The 25,722-nt window shown below is 45.0% G+C and overlaps 1 protein-coding gene across 1 annotated transcript in view; it reads left to right on the top strand.

The window, feature by feature from the left end:
• Positions 1 to 25,722, top strand: part of KIF6 (kinesin family member 6) — a 393,945-nt gene that overhangs the window by 323,014 nt on the left and 45,209 nt on the right. The window lies entirely within an intron of this gene.

Below are 25,722 nucleotides of genomic sequence, written 5' to 3'. Positions count from 1 at the left end.
TGAAAAGAGCAAAGCAGATTTCTTAAAGTCCTTTCTGTAACAATTCAGAATGTTGAGATTCCAAGACGTGCAGTTATTGGAGTGACAGCCCATAACCAGTACGACTGATGTCTTCATAGAATTGATTGAATGTTTGCTGTCATACTTTGGAGATCAAACAACAACAACAACAAAAATAATTTGAGCAAGCTGGAGGGTTGTGGAGTATATTAACTGACAAGAGGTAACGCTGATAATTGTCATATATAAAGAAGGAAGCAGTGATTTGGTCGGAATGCCAGGAAAAAAAGAAAAAAAAGATGGATGGCTGCCTCCCAAGAGTCCTGACAGGGTGGTCTTACCTTAGTGAATGAAACAACGTCCAGGATCTGGCCTTGCTGGGTGGACTCAGGAAGGCTGTCCAATGCCAGTCAAACTCACTATAAACCAGAGAGGCAATCTCTTAATTTTCCATGGAGGATGTTCTTTTATAGACAGGAACTCTTAAACTGCCTCCATCCAGGGCCCCTTCTCCCAGGGGAAAAAGGAGATTCCTTGTTGGAAGGTTAGTAAATAAGCAGCCCCAAGCACAAAGGGAGTCAAAAAAAGGAGAAGAGTTTTGACAGATAGGTTCCCACAGTCACGGTGAAGCCACACCAGGCGTCCACCGCCCGCGGGAGCGAATATCCCCACAGCAATACAGGTAGCCTCCAGCCCGACCACCCCTCTTCTGTGCACAATACCCTTTTCTCCAGAAAAGATAGAAACCACTGGTTAGGTTTCTACTTACTAAACTATAATTATATCCCGGCTCCTGCCTCTCGAGGGTGAACCCCAAGTCACATTGCTTCAGGTCATAGGAATAATCAGTTTTACTTTGGCCCCCTTGATTTTCAGACATAGAAACCCAGTTGAGCTAGCTCAGGCCTAGGATGCCTGCATGGTGATGAATCTCCCTGAGATACAGCCATGAGATCTGAGAGCCCCCCAAGCTGCAATGGGAGCCAGAGCCAGGACCCGGGGTGGGGTTAAGGGGGTCATCGGGAACCAGCACGGCTCCAGAGGCCAGCACACGCCCCGTGCCTCCCTTGGGGCCTCTTGCTACCTCTGTGCACGTCTGCTCTCGCAACCTGCTGGCCCTGCTGACCCTGGGTCCTGCTCGCTCATGGCTTTGGTCTGCTCTGGCCCCAGCTGTACCTGAAAGCATCCTTTAACTCTGTTCCCAAGGTAACAAGCTAATTATTTGCTTGTTTCTTAGCTCAAAGTTATGAGAAAGAGAACTTGACTGGCCCGATTTATCTTTTCTAGGCCTTCAGGACAGCTGCTGATGGCGAGCTTAAGAATGTGCTGTCTTTGAGTCAGAAATGTACCTCTGGTCCAGGCAGATGTGGCCAGGGAGGAAGAGAGGTCTTGTGTTTCAGAAAGTGTCCACCTAGGCAAAAGAGGGTGTGACAGGGGAGGTTTCTGTTTTATAAACAGGATGGATAGAGCAGACACAATGATTGACATCTTGTATTCTCTCGGTTCTATCTCACGGGTGTGAAGACTTCTGCCAGTTCAACTCTTATAAGGCGACATCAGTTCCTTTACTTCTAGGTTCTCCAGGAAGCATCTTGCCCTTGTCCCTTTGTTTTACCAACAGGAATAGTGACTAGTCTTTGTAAAGTGCATTATAATATATAGGGATTTTATTTATTTTTATCTCATCAAATTCGTTGATCTTTTCTGTTACAACTTCCTCCAGCGCTTTTGTACTCAGAAAGGGTCATTGTAACAGCAATAATAATGGATCGTTCATTGCCTGGTATTTGTTTAATGCTTTCCTAAATTTTCTTATAGTTTTTTTTGTTGTTCTATTTTTCACACTCAACTCATTTGGGATTTATTGTGGAATGCAGTATAAGCTGAGGCTCTAAGTTGAATCTTTTTCAAACAACCAATTTTCCCAACACCTATTTCATTTAATGAAATGCCTTAAAATAACATTTCTTCTCATAGGAGAGTCATTTCAGATTTTCAGAAGGCAGCTGAGGCATCCTAATCTCATCACAGCAGTAGTATACATTCTTGACATGATAATTTTCATACAAGTATTTCAAAAATAAATTTCCCAGCAGATACTATTATCTAGAGATCAGAATAACCCTGCAGAAAAGTGCCAACTTTTATGTAAACCAGGAAGCTCACAGATGGGGAACAGTAGGCGTGTATCTGTACATGGGTGGTCCCCGCAGGCTCCGTCGGCGCCCTCTGAAGGGAAGGAGATGGTCTTTAAATAACAGCAGCACAAGCTGGGCTCACCTTACTCATTTGCCAGGGGAAGATAGTTGGTACCGTATTTTCTCACTTCCAAGGAGAAAAAGTGTATATCGTTTTCTTACATTGATTAAAAAGGGGGAATGATGATAGTTAAGGCGGAAATGAGAGTAGGGACTTTGTCAGTGATGCTGTACAGGGAAGATCTGAAAACAGCAGGTTTGCTGTGTCCACTGTCTACCACCCTGAAATCACTGATGAGCCCGCCTGCTGAAAAGTACCGTGTTTCAAAAATACAGCACACACAAGAGTGGGACTATCCCCTCCCTGCAGTGGCCGTTCTGCTCCGGGTGGAGATGGCCATGGTTTGGTGTTGGCCTCGTGTAATAACAGGACTCCGTGGACCAGCCCCGCTCTCTAATGGATGGTCTGCACCACAACTTACTTAAGCCTAAAACATACACGTGCAGCTCCACAGCAAGGCATGCTAGTTGCAGCACAGGCCTTTAGAGGAGGCAATGAAACACCACGCAGAGACATTTGTGCAGCCGCCGGCACTCTGTGCTCCCCTTCTGGCAGGTAGACGGCTGCCGTTCAGGCAGCATTTATAAAGCAGGGAAGCTCCCTCCCGAGCACATCTAGGCTACATCACTAATCAGGCATATCATGAACAAAAGCCCAACCCTGGGCAGCTACCTGAGCAAATCTGAAAGGGGGCCCAGTGACAGGGAAACCAGAGTGAGTGCCACAGGGACTCCCCAAAGTCTGGTATCAATGTTTGGTCAGAGCTGGGGTTGCCCAAAAGGACTGGGAGTAAACAGAGACATATAGCAGCCAACCATCGTGTGTCTAAGCACAGATTTGGGGCCACTAAGAGTCAAAGAGATCGAGTCCACTCCAAACATGAGTGCTCCTTTGAGGTAGATGCCTAGAAGTAGAACTGGGGAGAACAACAGCAGGTATGCATTTTTAATTTTCATGAGTACTCCCCATTTGCCTCTGCAAAAGTGTTTCATAAGTTTATATTTGCATCAGTGTGTGACAGTACCCATTCCTCTGCATCCTTGCTTTTACATCGTAATATCAGTCATCTTAGGCTTTGCCAGTTGGAGAGCAAAAAACGGTATTTCTTTATTGTCTTAATTTGCATTTCACTGACAGCCAGTGGAAGTGAGTGCTTCTTCGTGTGTCTCATATCCTTTGCCCATTGGGTGGTTGGATTTCTCCTTTTGATTTGTAGGAACACTTAGTATCCTCTGGATACTGGGCCTTTCTCCACGGAATAGTTGGCAGATGTTTTCTTCCAGTCTGTCACTTGTTTTAATTTTCTCTTAAGATTTTTGGAAGAACCCTGAAACAGTTGCTTCTCTCTAATTTTTAAAAATTTCCTTGGATAAGGCTAATCTGTCTGCTCTCCTTTTTTTGAAGTTGTCCACAAGTCCCACAAGTTGGGAGTTATCAACCCTGACTCACCATAACTCTGCCCCAAAGATGTCCAAGATAACTTTGGTCATACTGCACAGATCTCACTGAAACGTATATGGGTTAAAATTGAACACGATGATGATTGCAGATCATTGTCTTTTGGTCACTAGCCATTACATGAATGCATGATTCCTGCGTACAGATGTTTAAACCTTTTAGCAGACCACAAACCTGGCAATCTTACTGCTGAAAACATAAGCTTTGTAACGAGGTAAAAACTGATTTTATTAACTTAACCTTTATTGAAGACATCTTTAATAATGCCTGAATATTTTAAAAACTTAATCGTGTTTTGCAAAACAACCTATTAACACATGTTTAGGCAATACTGAAATCTAGAAAACCTGCTAATAAATAATTGGAATGTCACACTACCTGGTAACTCAGTAGCAAATACTAGGGTCCTTGGGTACTCCCTCTGTTGGAAGACAAAAGCAAATAATTAAGGAATGAGTACAGAAATGGGTAAAGTGCCAAGTAAACTTAATAGACAAGGGACATCAAAGACATAAAGCTTATTGATTGCCTGCACCTGTAATCCAAAGCCAGGCCAGGTCCATATCTGAAGGTAGTGAAACAACATATTCGGTGTATTCCTGCAGAGGTGTCTTGTAAAACGGAAAGGCTATGTCATGGAGAGGAGTCATGAAGGGTCTAGCTTCACCTCACCCCTGGTGAGATAACTGGGACACAACCTTCATTAACTCCCATTACAGAGGTGACGTCACATGCAAAAAGGGATCCAACACCTGGAAGGCCGGATGGTGCGATGGTGACTCCGTAGTCAGCACTCAATGGGACAATAATGGCAGTACCTCTATTCTGCTGCTACTGGGGGCAGAGGATGAACTGCAGAGGAAGGAGGTCAGAGTCAGGGTTGACTCAGACTGCTGCCAAAGGAAAAGAGCTGTTCAGCTGCTAAAGTAGAATCCAAGGACACTGATTCCAAAAGAAAGAAATCCATCGAACAGAAGGGTCTTGGGGAGAGGGAGGAAGTTGGCCACCTTTAAATTAGAATTCTGGGTGATTAGTAGTAAAGATTGCATTCTAAAGGTGAATATCCCCAAGCCACAGCTCCAGTCAATTCCTCCTCACTCAGAAACCTCTGAGGCCTACCAAAAGTATTCATGCCCCTTTAGCCTTTCTAAATTCTTATCCATGTCGATATAATTATATTAAATTCATATACTTATATGAAGTATTGGGTTGCTTGTCTTACCAAAAAAAAAAAAAAGAGAGAGAGAGATAAAAAGCATATTATGGGGTCTTCCCTGGTGGCACAGTGGTTGGGAATCTGCCTGCCAGTGCAGGGGACACGGGTTCGAGCCCTGGTCTGGGAAGATCCCACATGCTGCAGAGCAGCTAAGCCCATGTGCTACAGCTACTGAGCCTGTACTCTAGAGCCCACGAGCCACAGTACTGAGCCCGCATGCCACAACTACAGAAACCCGCACATCTAGAGCCTGTGCTCTGCAGCAAGAGAAGCCACCACAATGAGAAGCCCGCGCACTACAACAAAGAGTAGCCCCTGCTCACCACATCTAGAGAAAAGCCCGAGTGCAGCAACAAAGGTCCAACACAGCCAAAAATAAAATAAATAAATAAATTTATTTTTTTAAAAAGCATATTATGTACATTTCTCTGCATCCTGCTTTTCACTGTATCCTGAATTTCATATACATATGAATATACATATAAAGTCCCTCCACATCAGCTGGGGTAGTTATATTTCATTCTGTTTAGTAGCTGCATAATATTCTACAGAATGATTGTGTCACAACATTTTTCTATCATTTTCCAGTTAACAGGTATTTGCCTTATTCCATTTTTCTGCCATACAGTGTGCTGCAATAAACACCCATGCACATATATCCTTTTATACTGGTCCTTTTACTTCAATGGAAACTTTTCCTGTAAAGGACCAGATAGTAAATATTTTAGGCTTTGTGGGCTTCCTACGGTCTCTGTTGCACATTCTTCTTTTTTTTTTTACAACTCTATAAAAATGTAAAAACCATTCTGAGGTCACAGTCCAAAGCCATACAAAAACAGACCACAGGACAGATTGGCTTGCCAGCCCTAGTTTGCCAATCCTTGGAATAGAGTCCTAGGAGTAGGATTTCTTCCTGAGAGTATTATAATTTTTGCTGCTTTCTTGAATGGAATATTGTTCCATTTCCTGGGCTAGAAAAAAATCTTTTAAAAAAATAGATTTTTCTTGTACCCAGTCATCCTACCAAATTCTCTTTTCAATTTTAGTGGGCTTTCTCTTGCTATAGTTTCTTGAATTTTCTAGAAATGAAACCATATTCATCACAAAAGAAAAATCTTTTTCCAGTCTTTGCACTTAGTATTTTATTTTCTTGTCTTATTGCATTCATTAGCACTTCTGAATCACTATTAGCTAATAACAGTAACAGCCTCTCCTTTCTTGTTCCCAAGTTTCATGAAAATGGCTTAAGATTACATAATTTAGAATGACAAAAGACATCATATGAATGTGATAAATATTGCCATACATTACCCAAGTCCAGGCTGTTGGAATTTCTGTAGTATGAACTTGATATGAGGCAGAGCCACAGTGCTCTAGACACAGGACCAGAAAGGCAGGTAATGGAGAGATTCAGTGTTTGAGAATTGGCCTGGTTGGTAGGTCAGAGGATCAGGAAGGTACAAATGCCTGAGGTTTGATGAGGAATTAAATACAGTGTAAATAGATCAGCTAATGAGCTGGGGGAAGGAGAGAGATGAGTCTGCTCTTACGATGAAAAAAGAAAAGGAAGCAAATATTATGGATGAGATTTTTCAGCCCTAACTGTACAACTGGCTAGTGAGAAGGACGTATTCTTAAAATTAAAAAAAAACAAAACAGAAACAAGCAAACAAACAAAAAACAGTGTGAGTTTCCAGGTTCTGGACAAGGTGACCACACTCCATCCCGTCTGTCCTACTGAAGGCAACTAGAAACCATGGACAGAACACATGGAGCAGCTGTCTGAGAATTCCAAAAAGTAAGTGGTAGCAGGCAACTCAGGGAAGGAGACCAGAATTCACAGTGTCATCAAATTGGCACTCCCAGAGAGTCTTCTGGGAGCAGAGAAGCAGCAGCAGCCGTCAGACAGAAGCCCAAAACTCTGATGGAGGAGACTCCTCCATTCTGAACAGAGGAACCGTGGTACCAGAAACATGGGAAGACTTCCCACTGCTCTTTCCTCTCTGTCCTCCCACTGCTTGGTCTGAGATGCAGACATAGTCCTGGGAGTTGCATGGCAGCATTGAGGGGTCCAGGAGCCAGGCCTCAGAAAGTCATAATGTGTCAGGTAGATCACAGAGAGAAGGAGATCAAGACAGTAATTCCATAAAGTTGTTTATATTAACTACAGGGCTCACCTTCAGGCTGAGCATGCATGCACGGATCTAAAGAGCTGCCAGAGGCTTTGACAATCCTGCTGTGAGATAGAGCAGCACCCAAGTCCCAGACTGGCCACTGGGTAGCACACACATGGAACAAATCTGAAAAGCACTGCAGAGCCTTTGAAATCGGAGCCAACATTGGAACCACAGTCCAAAGAAGGCTTACTGGAATTTGTGACCTGAACCTAACCAGATTGATTGTCTGCTGAAACAGACAAACAAACAAAAATCAGTAGTCTCCTTAGGATTTAAACAAGATCTTGAAAATGTTCAGGATGTGATCCAAAATTACTTAGCATAAGAAGAACCAAGAAAATCTCAACTCACAGGGGAAAAGACAATAAATAAGTACCAGCCCCAACATAACACAGTGTTAAAACTATCAGACAGGGACTCCCCTGGTGGTCCAGTGGGTAAGACTCCAAGCTCCCAATGCGAGGGGCCTGGGTTCGATCCCTGGTCGTGGAACTAGATCCTGCATGCATGCTGCAACTAAAGATCCTGTGTGCTGCAACTAAGACCCAGTGCAGCCAAAATAAATAAATAAATATTATTTTTAAAAAAAAACTATCAGACAAAGACTTAAAGCAGCTCCTAAAACTATGCTTCAAGAATTAAGGAAAAAAACTCTTGAAACGGGCTTCCCTGGTGGGGCAGTGGTTGAGAGTCCGCCTGCCGATGCACGGGACATGGGTTCGTGCCCCGGTCCGGGAAGATCCCACATGCCGTGGAGCGGTTGGGCCCGTGAGCCATGGCCGCTGAGCCTGCACGTCCAGAGCCTGTGCTCCGCAACGGGAGAGGCCACAACAGTGAGAGGCCCGCATACCGAAAAAAAAAAAAAAACTCTTGAAACAAACCAAAGATATACGATGGCAAATGAGCACATGCAAAGATATTCAACATCATTAGTAGTTAGAGAAAGGTAAATTAAAACAATGATGAGATATTACTATACCTTACTGAAATCGATTTTAAAAAAATTTTTAAACTAACTATACCAAGTGCTGACAAGGATGTGGAACAAGTGGAACTCATACATTGAGAATGCAAAATGGTAAAGACACTTTGGAAAAAACTTGGGCAGTTTCTTATAAAGTTACACATAGCTATATGATACAACTCGGCTCTTTACCCTAGAGAAATTAAAACTTATGTTCACACAAAAACTTGTAGACAGATGTGTCTAGCAGTCCTCTTCACGATTGGCAAAAACTGGAAATAACCCAAATGTCTTTTGTTGAGTGAATGGCTCAACTACATAAAATAGAATACTACTCAGCAATAAAAAGAAAAAACTACTGGTACATATGACAACATACAAAACCCCAGATGCATCGTGCTCATGAACTTGTACACAACCTAATTCCACTTCTATGACATTCTGAAAAAGACGACTATAGTGATAACGAGCAGGAGTGGAGGAGAGTGTGAATCCAACAGGGCAGGATGAGGGAGTTTTGTGACGTAATAGAACTTCGGGGAATCCTGATTGCGATGGTGGTTACACAAATCTATGTATGTGTTAAATCTCATAGAATTATCCGTGCGTGCACACATGCACTCACAGCCAAGTCAATTTTACTGTATGTTAATTGAATAAATAAAATTTAAAATAAAACAGGATGAGTCCACAAGAAAAGAAGATGGAAGGGAATATTAAACAACATATCTCAGCTATAATTTTGAAATGAATCTTATGTAGAGGACAGAAATTTTTTTAAATTTCTCTGGGAAGGGAAATTTAAATTTCTTTGTGTGTAAGTTAAGAGCACAAGGTTTGGTAAATTATTTCAGGCTGAACACAGTAGGAACCTTTACTACAGTTTTTCCACAGTTTGGGCAGGGCTGTCAAGAGTGAAAGAGTAGGAAATTGAGGGCTTCTGTGATCAGGAATATTGGCAGAAACTCTAGGTCTTGTGATTTATTCATTTGGCGATTATTATACATCTGTTAACTCCAGGGCTCTGTGGGGGACACACAAATCCCTAGGAGAGAGTCCCAGCTTCGGGATACTTATATGCTGGTTGAGAAGATAGGACGAAGATGATTCGTGGGGTTTGGGCCCTGAGGTTACTCTGTAGAGCCCCTGATAAAACAGTCAGGGCTTCTCAGCCAGGCCTTGGTGGTGGAGTAACAGGTCACCACAAGTAAGTGTCCAGTAAAAGATCTGGGGACATCTGACCAGAGATAATCATCTATAATGCAATTTCCCCTTCTATGGTCATCCCAGCAAAATCTATGGGTTTCTTAAATGCGCCTCTGGAGACTTTCTGTTCTCTGTCCCACTTAAAGACAGTTTGCTTATCTTTTCATCGCTCTCCACATAACAGCATCTCACCAACCTTCCCCCAGCCAGGGATGTCTTTCCCTGACTTCCTAGTTTGCTGCAAGGTTCTGCCAGGCACGGCACAGAGTGAGGAAAGGAGAATGCATTGTTCCCATTGTTCTAGCTTGAGTCCTTGAAGTGGCTCGAATCCCTCGTGCTTCCACATGGTGTCCACCTCTGCCGGGGTTGGTCAAAGTGGCATTTACCATCATAGCAACACATTGCCACCTCTCCGGTGCTCCACGTGAAAGCTGATCTCCGTGAAGAAGTGTTAAGGAGCTTCCGCTATCAGAGCTTCATTTCCAAGGTGTCACCTCAAAGCGGGAAACTGAGGCCACAAGAGAGAGTAGCTCACCCCAACATGCAGAATGTGTGCCAAGGTCTGGGACATCCGCTGTCTATTAAAATGTGGTCAGTAGAAAACTAGGGGCTATTAAGCCAGAAAATAAACCTGGCCCCCCAGTACCAACCAGGCCTATAAGAAATGAGGCAGCGGACTGGCTGGAATATTGAATCTCCTCTGCCTCTCTCTTTGCTGGCTTGGTAGCCAGCGAATTAGCTGTTTGTAAGAGACTATATTCACCGCAGGCAGTACTAATCTTTTTCGGACAAGGAGGATGAAGAACAAGAAATAAAGGATAGAGCAAATGCTGTCAGAGCCCCACCCGTATCCCCGATGCATATCGTGTGTGCACCTAGCACAGTCTCATCAGCTAGCACCTTCCAGTCTCTCTGAGAGCCTTCTCTGACCATCCAAGAGAGGCATGTGGCGCAGGCTAGTGCCAGGGAATTAATGCCCCCCAGGAGGCCTCACCCAGTGACTGTTAAAACCTGGTATATACACACCCCACCCCCCTCACCCCCATCAGGGACGACTTGGAGGCATGTGTCCTCCACTCGCCCTCAGAGGTCCCCGGTGGGCCTCAGCTGCACTTGCCCACAGTGGAACTGGATGGCTAGTGCCCGCTTCCCTGGCTACTTTCTCTCTCTGTCTCACTTCCCCACTTTCTTATCAGTTTGTCCAGGGATCACTTCCCAAATAAGCTACTTGTACTAGGGTCTGCTTCTGGAAGACACCTCACTAACTCAGGGGTCACCATAACTCAAAGGGTGAAGGGAAGACAGAGAAAACTGGGAGCGGGGTTATGCAGGCTGGATCTGAGAGAATGAAAGAGAGTGGAGGAGCCACAGGCAGGCCTCAGAGCCCTTCCACAGCTTCCTAGATGCCACGATGTCAATACTGGTAATGTCACACTCTTAGGAATCAGGGGTGCTCTGTTTGCCATCCAGATACTTAGTTGTTCGTTTCCTGCTGTGTGCGCAAGATCTTATGTCGTGTGTGACATCATGCAGGAAGATGTCATCCATCCATTGGAGGAGCACTGTTGGTGATTTCCTAAGATCCAGGTGAAAACCACCAACTCCACCGAATGCCCCCTCATGGCTAAAATAACAGCCCACGAAGGATCACTGACTTTAGTCTGCTGCCACGTAATCCGCGAAAAATAGATTTCTACGATTCTGTGGTATGGAAGGTCATTACCTCCAGCCTGTTGTCTCCAGCAGACAACATTCTGAGGCCCAGAGCAAAGTCCCCACGGAACCCATATGTCACACATCGTCACTCTTCACTGATACCGTTGACTGTGAAGAGAAAAGAGTACAAATACTCATCACCGTGAAGAAGGAGTCAGATCTGTTTCCAGTGACAGGTCAGCGTCAAAATCCTTTTACCTGAACCCGGATGGATTCATACGCTTCTCCCCACATCCCCACTCCCCCTCCTCTGCACACGCTCACTCAGCTCCTCCAAAGCAAGAGCTATTTCAAGTGGAGGCCTTTCGGGATGAGAAACAGTCCTCAGATTCCTCTCCTAATTCCTTGGCCGCTTCTTGGGCCTCCTGATGCCGGCCAAATCTAGATCAGGTGTGTTTGTGTTGGACCCCATGAGGCCGGGCCAGCATGGCCAGCCTAGAGCTGTCTGCAAAATATTAGCTTTTGATGTTTTTGAGAAGGGTGAAAAGAACAGATTTAAGCAGATTCTGTTTCTTCAGCAGTTTGTGAGTTCGGATGAGCATCCAGGCCGCGTTTGAGAGAAGGCCATCCTTTTCCAGTTTGCATGGCTCCTTGCCTCTTGCCCGCCCTTAGAAGCCACCATTCCTGTCCCTGGACGGGCACAGCCTTAGAGGAGGCTGCTCCCCAGGAGTCTCACACATCCCTGGCCTCACCAGCCTCCTTTTTATTCCCAAATGATTATGGCCAGCATCCCTGCTGGCTTTACTGCTACATATTCATCCACTTGTCTCGAAAAAAGTCCCCAGACTGTTCCCATGAGGGTCTCCAGGGGCTGCCTCCTGACGGCTCTGGAGTGCGTGCCTGAGGTTCCTCCCCTGGCTTCGTCTTCCTCTACACTGCAGGGGCTGCCGTTTGCTGGGCCCCCCGCCCTCTGACGGTGGCACTGCTGGTGGCCACTGCTCCAGCCTCAGGGACCCTGCTCCCCTGGCTACCGCCCCACACTGGGCCGGGCAGACTTTTACAAGACTTTGCCAAAGGCTTGAGGCTAATGGAAAGCCCCATTTTTTTTTTTTTAAAGAAATACCACAGTTTATTGAAGACTACAAATATTTTGTTACAAGTTGAAGCTACATGCCTTCCAGAAATCAAAAGCAACAGCAGGTGTGTGCACTGATGCTTCAGAGAGTAGCTTATCTTTTTTCTCTTAAAGCCTTCAACTGGTTGGGTGAGGCCCATCTACATCCTGGAGAAGAGTCTGCTTTATTCAAAGTCTGCTGATGTAAATCTTAATCACATCTAAAAGCAACATCTAGTTGTTTGGCCAAACATCTGAGCACCAGACCCTAGCCAAGTCGACCCATAAAAGTAACCATCACGTTGGCCAAACACAAACACTACCTTTTAGGTGTAAGACAATCTCCATGGAGATATAGAAAAAAAAAAAAATTCGCTAGCTGTACAAGCACATAGTTCTGCTAAAGAAACATCCAATCTGTGTTTCTGAACACACAACACCAAATGGCACACCCGACTCTCATCGTGAAGCACCTGTATTGGGGTTATTTCATGTGTAGAGCTTCCCCAAGAATGGTGGAGCTGAACCTTACATGCAGAGACTCAAATGGTCCATTAAAGTTGTTAGATTATCTCAAACAGAGCTGTGTTTGCCTCAAAGATAATATTCAGACTCTCCCATAGAAGGCAGCAGCTGCTCCTAATTCTGAGAGTTTTAATCTTCCCCAGTTCAAAGAAGGTGGAGGTCTGCTCACCTCCTGGCACCCGTTGGGCTGTTGAAGCAGCTGACCACCAATATACTCCATGAGCTGAAAGGAAAGTAGCTTCTGCTGAAATGAGGATTCGCATCAGTTGCTGTGCCCTGAGATGTGCACTGTCGTGTCTTCTAATTTATAGAGTACAGTTATTCATCTATCCCCAGCCACGAGGGATTTGAATATCCTGTGATAGGAAGAGTCATAATTAAGGATTAAGGCTTTTTGTGAAAAATAAGACTGAGTTTGTGAGTAAACCCCTGAAAGGCCCTGCAAACATTTTTATATTCACCAAAACAAAACACTAAAGCGAGTACGCTAAAGAACGCGCGACACCTAATTCATCTTCAGTCTGTCGCGATGGGTTCTGTATATTTGACTTCCACTCACCATTCCTTATACACTGAAAAAACTTCGGGATCTCTCTCCCCTAAAGTCTCAGCATGAAGCTGGTCAATTATTTCCGCTTTTGTGTATGACGGCAGTTCCTTCTCTGTGCCTGTTTCCTTCCCTCTGAGTGTTCACCCCCCTTTCCGATGTTCTCACCCGGAGTTGCTGACTCCGCTGAGACGCAGCACCAAACCCGGCGCCGTCAGCCGTACTTACACGTGTTCTTACCCGCGTCCCCTTCCTCGCCCTCCTGATGAATGAAGAAGTGTAGTTCTCAGGCTGGGGGGGACTCCCCCTTCCGCTTCCTTCATCTCTCCCAAAGCTTTGCCGCAAAAGCCTCCATCCTGGTTTTGTGATCTGCTTTGCCTCCTTTTTCTAGTCCTAACTATCCCCAACTAGTCCTAACTTATCCCCAAAATGACCAGCTTTTAACTACTGGGACTGAAATCTGTACAGAAATAGAGACGTGTACACTAAAACTTCATGAAGGCAGAGTTCAAGTTCAGGGAGGGGAACCACATTCTTGCTAAAGAGCATCCTCTGCAAAATGGCCGGCAATTCCCTCTTAGCCGCTCCCCTACCCCTCTCCTTGCTGGGAATATTCAGCCACCACAGAAACCTCAGGAGAAAGAGCTCTAGTGCTATTTTCTGGAAAATTAAACAAAATAAAAGGATGAGGGTAGGAATCATCTCAGGCTCTGAAAATAGAGCCATTACCACCATCACTTAAAGCAAGCTTATTAAAAGTCATTTAGTTACACTTGCAGAAATCAATCGTATTTACCATCATAAAGGAATATGAAAGACCCCGTTACTAATGAAAGTGATGGTGAACTTGAGGCTGAGTAACCGATACAAAGGCAGGGGTGTAGTCCGTGCGGTCCTACATTTGTAAAAAGTTGGAGTTGGACTCAGTGGCTGCCGAAGCCCTGAGTTGGGACTGTTGCAGGGACATTGTGCCCACTGGGGGATAGAGCACCTCCATTCAGTCCACTGGGCCCAAGGAAGCGAGTTAATTAAGACCTTAGATGGCTTTCAGGAAAGGGAACGGGGGAAAATGCAGATGTCATATCATATGTGAACATAACCAAGGCCTTAGAAACAATTGCGGTGAGTTTGTTTTCTCCTGTCCTCCATACAGTATTATTTGTAATTCAACCCCCCCATAATAATTACTTTTACTATTACCACCACCAATGCTACCCCACTTTGCGCCCCTACAATGTGCCAGGCACTGTGCTGGGTGGTTGATGTATATCTTGTCTAATTCTTGTAGCACCCTTACCAGAGTGGTGTTATCACCCAATTTTAGTGAAGAAATTGAAACTCAAAGGGATGAAGTGGCCCAAGGTCACTCACAGGTAGTCACTGGCAATCCCAACTCGCGTCCTCCCAAAGCCCGTGTTCCTTCCACTCTTCCAGGCCCAGGGTTCCCGCTGCCATTTCTCCTGCCAGCTTCCACGGCCCTCCTACCGAATGAGTCTTCACCGCTGTTCAGTGCTCTCAGAAGGCCAACCACCCTTCTCTGGCTTCCCACTTCCACCACCATTTCCTAGTCTTCCCACCGGCTCCTTCCCTTAAGCTCAGCCCCCATTGGCTCCCCTGGGTGATTCTCCCCAGGTGCACCAGTAGATCCCAGCCCCCCGCCCCCAGCCCCGTGACTGCAGAGACAGAGCACAGGAGCCCTCGTGGATTAGAGGGCTTGGCCCATTGCACGAGAAAGAAGCAACAGGTGTAGCAGCACATAAACAATGACTTTTGAACCTGGAAGCTGAAACCATTTCCATATGATTTCGTCTTTTATTTACAAACTCACTGACACGTTTCCCCTAATCTCCAGACTCTTCAGACGGAGAACAATTCCCACATCAAGAAGCACTCCGTGTAAGGCAGTGATTTCACATGCCAGCTGGCAGTCTGACCAGCAGTGAACCTTAACTGGGGCATGTTTCTTTCCATTGACTTTTTTTTAAGCACTAGCTAATTTTTAAAACTAAGTGAATAGAACCAAGCTTTATCTTGGAGTGAGAGAGTTTATTATTTATATCAAAGAGCAATGTAAAACTCACTAGTTTCATGTTAATCCATCTAAAAACTACGTACATTGCCAAATCAAACATCTTAGTGCTTGGGGGGGTATTTTATATTCCTTAGGTGAACCCTGCCCTCTACCTCCACAGTCAGTGAGGGGGCCATACAAACTAGCCTCCAGCATGAGCAGGGGACCTTGGGAATAGGTGGAATATACCTGCGCCCCCATCCTGGAGCAGGGGAGCCTTGAATGTGCCCAGGCACCTCTGAGAGTGTCCTGTGCTACTACCCCTGGGGCTTCAGGGATGGAGGTCAGAGGCCATGCTGCACGGGCCCTCCCCTCACCCCAAATAGCATCCCTGGCAACCAGAGCCATGTCTTTAGACGGAAAGAAGGATTGTGATCTATGCCTACTCCTCCAGGGCAGGTCGTGGAAGCTAGTTATATTCCTCCCTTGCTGAGATAAGAACTTCCAAACATCTAAAGTAACATCTTTTGAATGGATGCCAACACAGTCATGAATCCTCAGCTCCCTGAGATGTTTAGTATGTAACAATTCATGCTGGTTGCTGAGCTGAAAATTTTCCTTATGCTTTACCTACTTGCACATTTGTTTGAGCTTTTAACAAATGCACTTATTTACTTAATTCTCTGAATATGTTTATGGAATATTATCACATACTGGAATAGTGATATCAATAAGCTCCTTAGCTTAATTAAGCGTATACAATAGCCAAATGCCTAAGCTTCAGACAGAATGTGCTAATCTTGTATGATTATTATGATTACTTGGGTAACCAGAATGAATATCCCATAGGAAAAGAATTGGGTCTCCCAGACATGGTATAATTTGGTCATATTTTATAAATGGGAGCGTCCTCCAAAATACTATCATATACCATCCTAGAGATAAGAAAGTAGCCCAGACTGCTGTCTGGTGCTTTCATCCCGAGCTGAAATGCTCATCAATTACAGGGCACATCCTCTTCTACAAGGGAGGACCAAGGTGATGGGGTGTCCTGGTGAAAAGCCCCATGAGGGGAATCAAAGCAAGTTACAATATGTTTTTTCTTAAAATTATTGATATTTTCAGAATGAGCTGCGTTTTCCTCTCTGTGTGACTTAATAATGTTACCAAATATGATATTAAATGGAAGGAGAAGCTTGAATTCTGGAGAACTGAAATAACATTTTGGAATGAGAAGGCTTAAAAAAACATTTGCCCAGCATTTAGACCACTTCCGGTCTCCCACTCTGTGCTCTGTCACTGGACCTTTGTCTCTAGGGAACCCAGGAAGGACTTGTCTTCTTCTGCACCTAGGGAGGGCTGGAGACGTACCACATGCTTCCCCCAGCCCAGGCCAGTGGACAGCTCTTGGGTTGCTGCTGCTGTTCTGGGCTCCCTGTGACTCTCCATCCTCCATCCTCCCCCCTTCTCAATCATGTTCCTGAGCAAAAACAGAGGTCTGACAAATAAACTGAAACACTCCCCATCACCCCCAGCCTATCATTGATGCCCAGGTTGTGTGGGCACGTGTGGCAGGTGCCCGAGCACAATTTTCAGCATGCTACAGTAGCATCACATTTCCCTCTCTGGGAAGCATTTTATAAATATACACAAATATATTTTTACATAAACCATAAATCATACACGCTTACTGATGTGTGATTTTGTTTTCATCTTGCTTGGCTCTCACCTCCTTACCCATTTCATTCACCACACCACTTCCATCGCAGCTAACCCATTGTAACAGCTTTGTAGATTCCCATTCACATCACCTCCACACTCATATAAGCATGTATATGGGTGTGCGTGTGCTCACACACACACACACACACACAATTATTCACATACACATATATGGAAGGCTCTTGCCACATTGTTTGACCAAACAGGATTATTATGCCCTTTTTTTTCTCACTGTCTTCTTTGCTTCTTTTCTCCTTTCCTGCCGTGTTGAATTGTTAAAATGTTGGCATTCCCTCTCTGCAATCCTCTCCCCTGCATTTTTTTAAATTCTCTATTGATTTGGCTGCTATACTACATATTTCTATTCTTCTAGAGTTAAAAAGTAAGTATAACAATGTCTGTAGTTATTCCAAATCCATCCTCCTCCACCCACATCCAGGGCTGTAGCTTGCTTTAAGTCCCTGTTGGACGGTCTCTCACCTTAGCTCCAGTGTTATTACTGCTTAAAGTTTTAGTTTTCACACATACATGCACACACACACACAGGGTGTTTATGGTAGCTACTTAAATATTTTTACTTAAGTACTCTACTTTTTTATGTTCATCATTGTTTCTTTATCCTCCATATTTCTCTGTGTTTTTCTTCTTGCTGATCATCATAATAATGACTTACATTTACATAGTTCTTATTATATGCCATGCACTCTTCCAAGCACTTTACATAGGTGACCTAATTCGGTCCTCTCAACAGATACTGTCATTATCCCTGTTTTGCAGATGAGGAAACTGAGGCACACTGCCATTCATAACTTACCCGAATTTGCCCAGCAAGTGGCCCGGCTGTTCTGCTGACCAGGGAGCCTGGCTCCAGAGTCCATGCTCTCTTGCTTGGCTGCCTCTCAGTGAGTCCTTTCGGAGATGGGGGCGGGGGAGTGGTGGTGAAAGCTTAGTCCTCTTATGATGGGAAATGACTTTTTTTTTAATAAATTTATTTATTTTATTTATATATTTTTGGCTGTGTTGGGTCTTCGTTGCTGTGTGTGGGCTTTCTCTAGTTGCGGCGAGCAGGGGCTACTCTTCATTGTGGTGCGCGGGCTTCTCATTGTGGTGGCTTCTCTTGTTGCGGAGCAGGGGCTCTAGGTGCGCAGGCTTCGGTAGTTGTGGCTCGCGGGCTCTAGAGCGCAGGCTCAGTAGTTGTGGCATGTGGGCTTCAGTAGTTGTGGCTTGCAGGCTCTAGAGCACAGGCTCAATAGTTGTGGCACACGGGCTTAGTTGCTCCGCGGCGTGTGGGATCTTCCCGGACCAGGGCACCAACCTGTGTCCCCTGCATTGGCAGGCGGATTCTTAACCACTGCGCCACCAGGGAAGCCTGGGAAATGACTTTTTTGTGTCCTCACCTATGAATGATAGTTGGACTGTGTATAAAATTCAGGTTGACAGTTATTTCCCTCCATTGTCTCCAGGACCTATTGCTGTCACTGGGGCCGGGGCTGTTGTCTAAGTTGGTCTTTGCAGGTCCCCTGGAAGCTGATCATAGTGGCTCTTTTCTCCTGAAGTTATACAGTTTCACTATGATATGTCCAGGGGTAGATTTATTTTTATTTATCCTGCTCAATGCTCAGAGTGCACTGTCAATCCAAGGGCTTACGTTTTTTTCAATTCTGGAAAATCTCAACTGCTATCTCTTCAAATATTGCTTCTTCACCATTGCCTCATTCCTTTCTTCTAGGACTCTTATCAGGCAAATGATGAAACCTCTCAATCTCTTCTCTGTGACTCTTAACTGCTCTTGCCATTTTTACCTCTTGCTTTCTGTGCTGTGTTTGGGATGAGTTTTTCTTTTTTTTTTTTTTTTTTTATTTCTTTCCTTCTGCTAACTTTGGGTTGTTTGTTCTTGCTCTAGTTCCTTTACGTGTAAGGTTAGATTGTTTATTTGAGTTTTTTCTTGAGGTAGGCTTGTATAGCTATAAACTTCCCTCTTAGAACTGCTTTTGCTGCATCCCATAGGTTTTGGATTGTCTTGTTTTCATTGTCATTTGTCTCTAGGTATTTCTTGATTTCCTCTTTAATTTCTTCAGTGATCTCTTGGTTATTTAGTAACGTAGTGTTTAGCCTCCATGTGTTTGTGTTTTTTATGTTTTTTCCCCTGTAATTCATCTCATAGTGTGGTCAGAAAAGATTCTTGATATGATTTCAATTTTCTTAAATTTACTGAGGCTTGATCTGTGACCCAAGATGTGATCTATCCTGGAGAATGTTCCATGTGCACTTGAGAAGAAAGTGTAGTCTGCTGTTTTTGGATGGAATGTCCTATAAATATCAATTAAATCTATCTGGTCTATTGTGTCATTTAAAGCTTGTGTTTCCTCAGTAATTTTCTGTTTGGATGATCTGTCCATTGGTGTAAGTGAGGTGTTAAAGTCCCCCACTATTATTGTGTTACTGTAGATTTCCTCTTTTACAGCTGTTAGCAGTTGCCTTACGTACTGTGGTGCTCCTATGCTGGGTGCATATATATTTATAATTGTTATATCTTCTTCTTGGATTGATCCCTTTATCATTATGCAGTGTCCTTCCTTGTCTCTTGGAACATTTTATCATTATGCAGTGTCCTTCCTTGTCTCTTGGAACATTTTATCATTATGCAGTGTCCTTCCTTGTCTCTTGGAGTTTTTCTATATTAGCTTCCAGTTCACTAATTCACCCTTAAAATATGTCCAATCTGGTGTTTAGTCCCTTATTCCTTCTATCTTTTGTTTGTTCGTTTCAGTGATTCTAGTTTTCATTTCAAAATTTCTTTCCTATCCACCTATTCTTATTTCATTTATACCTATTTGCTGCACGATTTCTTATTCCTTTTAAAGAAATCTTATGCCTGCATTCATCTCTTTGGGTATTCTCAACATGCTTATTTTGAAGTCTGTCTTGGGAGTGTAGACTGGCACAGTCTTGATGGAGAACAGTGCCTCAAATTCAATATACTGATCTGCTGAGACCCAACAAAGGACTTTTCTCACAGACTTACCAGACTACATGTTCAAGGATGGTCATCACAGCGCTATTTCTGTTAGTGGGAATGGGGGGCAATCTAGTTGCTCCAGCCTCAGGAAAGGGAAGTAAAATTTGGGGGTACACAATATGGAATGTATGTAGCAGTTATAAACTGAGAACTAGATGCACATATAGCAAAACTGGTAGATGTCAAAAACACTGTGCTGATAAGTAGGAAACAGAATGAGCTCTGTGGCACGGTATTACTTCCATAGCTTACAAATTGCACAGAAAACTTATAACACAGATGTAAGATTACATACAATAAAAGGGTATGCATCGAACCAGTTAGAACGTGTGCCTGTTAGAAGAAGCAGGGCACAGGAGCGCATGCACACGGCTTTGCCCAGACTGCCAAGGATGGTGTGCAGTAAACTGAAGAGTATGGCTCATTCAGCCCTCTGTGCTTCTGTATCAATAAATGTCTTTTTCTGCCTGTCCAGAAAACTACTTTTTCATCTATAACAAATTCAGGTCCCAACCATAGGTTTTGCTTTCTTTTTCTAGCATTAGATTTATTCATATACTTTGACATTTTGGTGGACAGGTTCGTTTTTAATGAAAACCATTTTCTTTCTTTCTCTTTCTCCCTGTCCCTTTGTGCTCATCCCTCTCTGTCTGACAGACCCTCCAGGCCCCCAGTACAAAAGCAGCTCCAAGAAGGACAATTTGGAGCAACTGTTCCCGGCAGTATTGGGACAGGGCTGTGGCTGACCTGGTCAGAGTCAGTGGGCGGCTCGGCTCAGCAAGCAGAGAGGCTGAGTTTGCCCTTTCTTCCACCTTGGGCTTGCAGTGGGCGTGACCCAAGCCCCAGGCAACAGCAGGCAGCACTTGTTTTCCTCCATCCCCTTTCACTCACAGGCTGGGTGGTGGGGAGTCTCTCCCCACCCTGCAGCTTGCAACCATGTCTTGCACTTTCAACCTCCTTCCTGCCTCTGGACCGGAGCCCCGAGGCTGAAGGCTTAAGCTCCACTTTCCATTTTGCATCTCTGTCCTGCTCCTGGTGTTCAGAAATACGTCTTGTAATCTAACCCAGCAAAGTCTTCTCGATATTCTCTTTTTTAATTTTACCCGCCATTGCTGTGGTGGGAAGAGGTGGTTCTTGCCTCAATAGATACTCAGATTACACAAACAAGTTTAGATAAAGCCTGATGAAATATTTATTAGCAAGGAGATGAATGTGCCTGATTTTAAGGCTTCAAATGATTTATGTACTCGTTTCTTGGAAATTCATCTAAGGATTGCACGCTTAATTTATGCTAGGCCCATTCTTTTCACAGATAGCCTTACAAACAGCTTAGGGAATCCAGCCTTTGGTAATCACAGTCCTCTATTTAGAGCACAGGGAAACTGGCTTCTACGTCACAGCCACAATCGATGCTCCAAATTCAGAACCACTAACTAGACCTTCCCTTTCAAAGAGGCCCCTCAGGCAGGAAACATTCTGTGTGTTCTCCCCACACCCCAATCCTGCTACTGAAGTTTATTTTCATTTGATTTTCCCGGGATACCATAGTAATATAGTCAAATGGAAGAAGAGATTTTTACCTGGGTGCAAAGCCCTTGGTAATTATTACCTAGGATCCTGGACTCTAGTATGATTAGAACTCGGTCTCCCCCCCGCCTTACTCTCCCATTCAAGCCCTCCTTCCAACCCCTGCCCCAAACCAATGTATACCTGACCTCCTCCACCATCTTGCTCCAACAGCTCTCTGTGACTGGAAATAGTTATTAGCAAGGAGGAGACGAATGTGCCTGATTTTAAGGGCCCAGCTCTCTGGGCCTTTCCCAACGGCCCCCTTAACCCCCTGCACTTTTCAGAACCTACTCAGGTCTCACCTTTAGGAATGTTGCCTTTCCTAGTGCCACTAACCCACCTTTTCCTCCTCTGAACTTCCCTCTAGCACTGATCGACATTTAGCCCTTTGCCCTTCAGGGCCTGTCGTCTTATGAACATAGTATCCTTCCAGTATGTCTGAAAGTACCTTGATGCCTAAAGCTAGTGTCATGTGTCACAGATGCTGGTACGTTATCTCTTGATCCACCCACGAGTCTTGAGATACAGTAAAGCAGGTATTATCACAGTTATATTATTATTCCTATTTTTCAAATGCTAAAATTGAGGCTTAGAGATGTTCAGTAACCTGCCCTACTAGGAAGTAGCAGAGCTGGGATTTGAACTTACTTCTCTCTACCTACACATCTGTAATTACTTTCTAGTAAAATCAAAACGGCAAAGAGGTCTGCTTCATCTCAAAGTCCAACTCCAAGTGACTGGTTATCGCTGCCCAAAGTACTGGGTTGAAGAGCCAAACTCAGACTCAGCAGGAAAGCAAACCATCCAGGATGGAAGGACACGGTCAACCGTGGGTTCAGCTTTTTAAAGGAAAAGCATGCAGGCCACCTGTCTGCCATCCCCCTATCATGCTAACTTTCTTGAACTAGGATGGAGTCTTCTATTCGTTTGTAGGTTCCATAGCACTTAGAACACAGTGCTTAACACAGGGTGGAGGAACAGTAAATATGTACTGCTTGACAGGAACATCAACATTCTCAATAAGGCACCGCATCGTGGGAGCTGCACAAACAGCTTGCAACAGCTGTACCGAGGGAGAATGAGTGAAGGGCTCTGTCCTGGACCAGCTAAACAGCTTTCACTTGGTGAACGATTTCAAGCTAACACGCGTGCAAAATACAGTGTGAAGCTTGAGGAAAATTGTTTTATCCAGAAAACTGAGTATCACTGTAAAAGAATGAGTTTTGCTTCTGCATGATGATAATACCTCTCCTATGAACCACCACTTGGCACATACCCTGCACGCAGGTGTTTTTAAAGGTCATGCCTCTCTTCTGGAGCTCAGCGTACCCCTGAACCCCTTGCTGCCACCTCCACTCTTGTCAAGTAATGAATCCAAAAGCGAGAGAAGGTGTTTCCAGCGTATACTGTTGTAAGTTACCGGAGGCAAAATTACAAATTACCACCATTCTCCTACAAGCAGAGCGCTCCTCCCCTCCCCGGCTTCCCTCCCAGACCATCTCCTGCCTCGGGCTGGGAGTTCTCTGTTTCCGTTTCATCTCTTTTCCATACCTCGGGACAGGGATGTGTCCAGGAACCCAGGCCAAAAGTAGCAGATTTATCACCGTGCTAATGACAGCGAGCTGCATGCTGAGTGAATTCTGCAATCCCCCTCAACTCCTTCTTCTGTCAAGACCTATGGAGCTGCAAGATCCAGCCGATTACAGAGACTGTTACCTTCACATGAAGAATGGCTCTGTTGGAAAATGCAATTAGGTATCAGCCATAAGGCTATTTTTAGAAGCTTGTTTGGGAAGCTCTCAAAAGCAAAAAAATGCCATGTGGTGGGAGGTATTAGCCAACCGGCCAGAATTGAGCATCACTAAACAGATTTTCCACCTACTTTATCAAGTTGCGGCATTCTAATGACCCACCTCATGACCCCAAGGGATGGCTCATTGTTCTGGGAATAGGTATCGATGTTTGCGCAGTTTATAGAACTCTCAGTCCTGGTGGCAAGACCCCGCCTCTTTATTTTCATGAGCAGTATTTCCCAGGCTGGATCTGTGGAGAATATTTCACCCTGTCATTCCAAAATAGCCTCCCCAGGGCTTTGGAAGGGGAGCCTGGTCACTCTGGTAGGAACAGGGGAAGCCACAACACACTAGGCTGAGCACCTATGGGAGGCGCATAGCTGGGGAGTCGCATGGTCAGGGAGGCCAGCCGTCGAGGACACTCTTTGGCGGGGAGGCTTGTTGTCGGGGAGGTAGTTTCCAAGGGGGCAGGCAGCCCGTATGGGCTCTAAAGGAGCAGGTCACTGTCCAGTCTCCTTAGGAGGGTGGTACCCAGGCACGTTAGAGGCTCGTGGCACCTGCGCCAGATACCCGGGAAACCAGCCAGGCACCACAGCAGCATCGGTGCTCCATACTGTGGGCGTGAGAAAGCCCTCGATGACCTCCTTGAAACTGCATTCGCCGCAGCACGGTCTCCTTTTATTTGAAGACCGTGTGTGCCGTGCTTCTTTAAAAATCAAGTCAGCAATGTCTGAGGCAGACTGGAGGCTCAGCCCAGCACCACCCCTGTGCCCCCAACTCGTTGACTCTGCTGGTGCAGACACTAGGGTCACATGGGGAAGAGAGCCCACCTCTGGCCATGGCTGGGCTGGGTTTCAGGTCCTGGTGGCCCCAGGCTCATCCAGTACTCATCCATGGGCTAGGTTTCCGCCTCCTCACCCCCTTCCAACACATTCCCTAAGTTCTCACTCGCCCCCACTTGGAATTAGGGTGCAATGATCGCTTCCACCCAGTCATTGGCTCCCTCTCTGTGCATAGTTCTCTCCAGGGGGGACACGTGGAAGGCAGGGCAGACCTGCACAGTGACACACCAGGAGACGGTGGCTTCCGAGGTGGAGCTGAAAGAACTGGGGATGTTTAACCCAGGGAGGACACATCTAAGTGGAGAAACCATAGCACCCTCAGATGTGTAAAGGGGTCTCACTGCTCATGAGAGAGGATCCTTTTTCTATGCTGTTCCAGAGAACACACCAGGTCCAAATAGGAAAATTCCAAGGAATCAGGTGTCAATAGCTCATCAGCAATTCCTTATATACAGTTTAACCAGTGGAACAGCCGGGGTACATATAAGTCAGAGGTGAAATGACCCTTTCATTCTGTAGAAGGGACTCCTAAATTGTGTGGGGAATTAAACTGAATGACCTCTGCCATCCCTCCCAATCATAATATTCTAGGAGTGCCCTAGAACTTTTGGGGAGTGACAAGGTCTCCTGTGACTGCTTCATTGGAAACTCAGTTCAGGTGTAGCCTTTGAGGCATAGAATGAACTCTATATGAGGAAAGGAAGCAATGAAGTTCCCAGGCTTTCTCAGAATCCCCCAGTGGTCTGATCACATCTCCCCAATGGGACGTGCAATACAGACAGCGCTGACATTTTAACAAGTGTGCTGAACGCTTGGACATAAACTAACCCCAGGGCTGCTGTTGCAGCCATGCCTCCAGCACCGCATCACGGAGTTTCAGAGACGGAGGAAGCCTGGAGGTCATTTGGTCCCAGCTCCTACCCAGGGCAGGAATTCTCCATCTAACAGCCAACAGATGGCTGCCCAGCTTCTGCTTGAGCGTTTTCAGGAAGGGGCTCACTGCTCTGCCAGGAGATTTAGTCCATTTTGAGACAACTTAATCCACGTGGAGACAGTCCTCGTTGTGAGCTGTTTCTTCCCCGTCTTGAGCCCCAAGGCTGCCTTCATTCGACTTGACGTTTACCCTCAGCAGTAGGACAAAAATAAATCTGTTCTCTCATCCATATAACAATGTTTAGATTTTTAAAGACAGCCATTGTCTCCATAACTCCAAATATTTTTTTTTTCCTGTCTAAACATCTCCAGTCACCTTAACCATTTCTCACATGGTGTGGTTTCCGAGCCCTCACCATCCCAGTTACCATCTTCTAAGTATTTTCTATTTTACTAATGTTCCTTACAAAAAGTAGCTCCTAGAACAGATAACCAACTGTGGTCTGACCACTGCAGAGTACGGCGGTGCTCTCACCTCCCTTGATCTACACACTAGACCTTTATTGGTGCAACGTGGAATTAGATGTGTTTCCTACCAAATGATCAACTGTCGTGTTCATATTAAGGTTATCATCAACTAAAACAACCATATTTTTTGACACAGTTTCTTATAGCTTAAAAGAAAGAAGTGGATTTAAAAGGGATCCTATAAATTATTAAAAGATCAAATCCTGCCTCCCCTTTCATTAATAATAGACACATAGAACTGTT

This window comes from Orcinus orca, chromosome 10 (genome assembly GCF_937001465.1).
Source record: "Orcinus orca chromosome 10, mOrcOrc1.1, whole genome shotgun sequence".
Taxonomy (NCBI): domain Eukaryota; kingdom Metazoa; phylum Chordata; class Mammalia; order Artiodactyla; family Delphinidae; genus Orcinus; species Orcinus orca.
The sequence above is the reverse complement of the archived record's forward strand: the minus strand, read 5'-3'. Positions and strand labels throughout refer to the sequence as shown.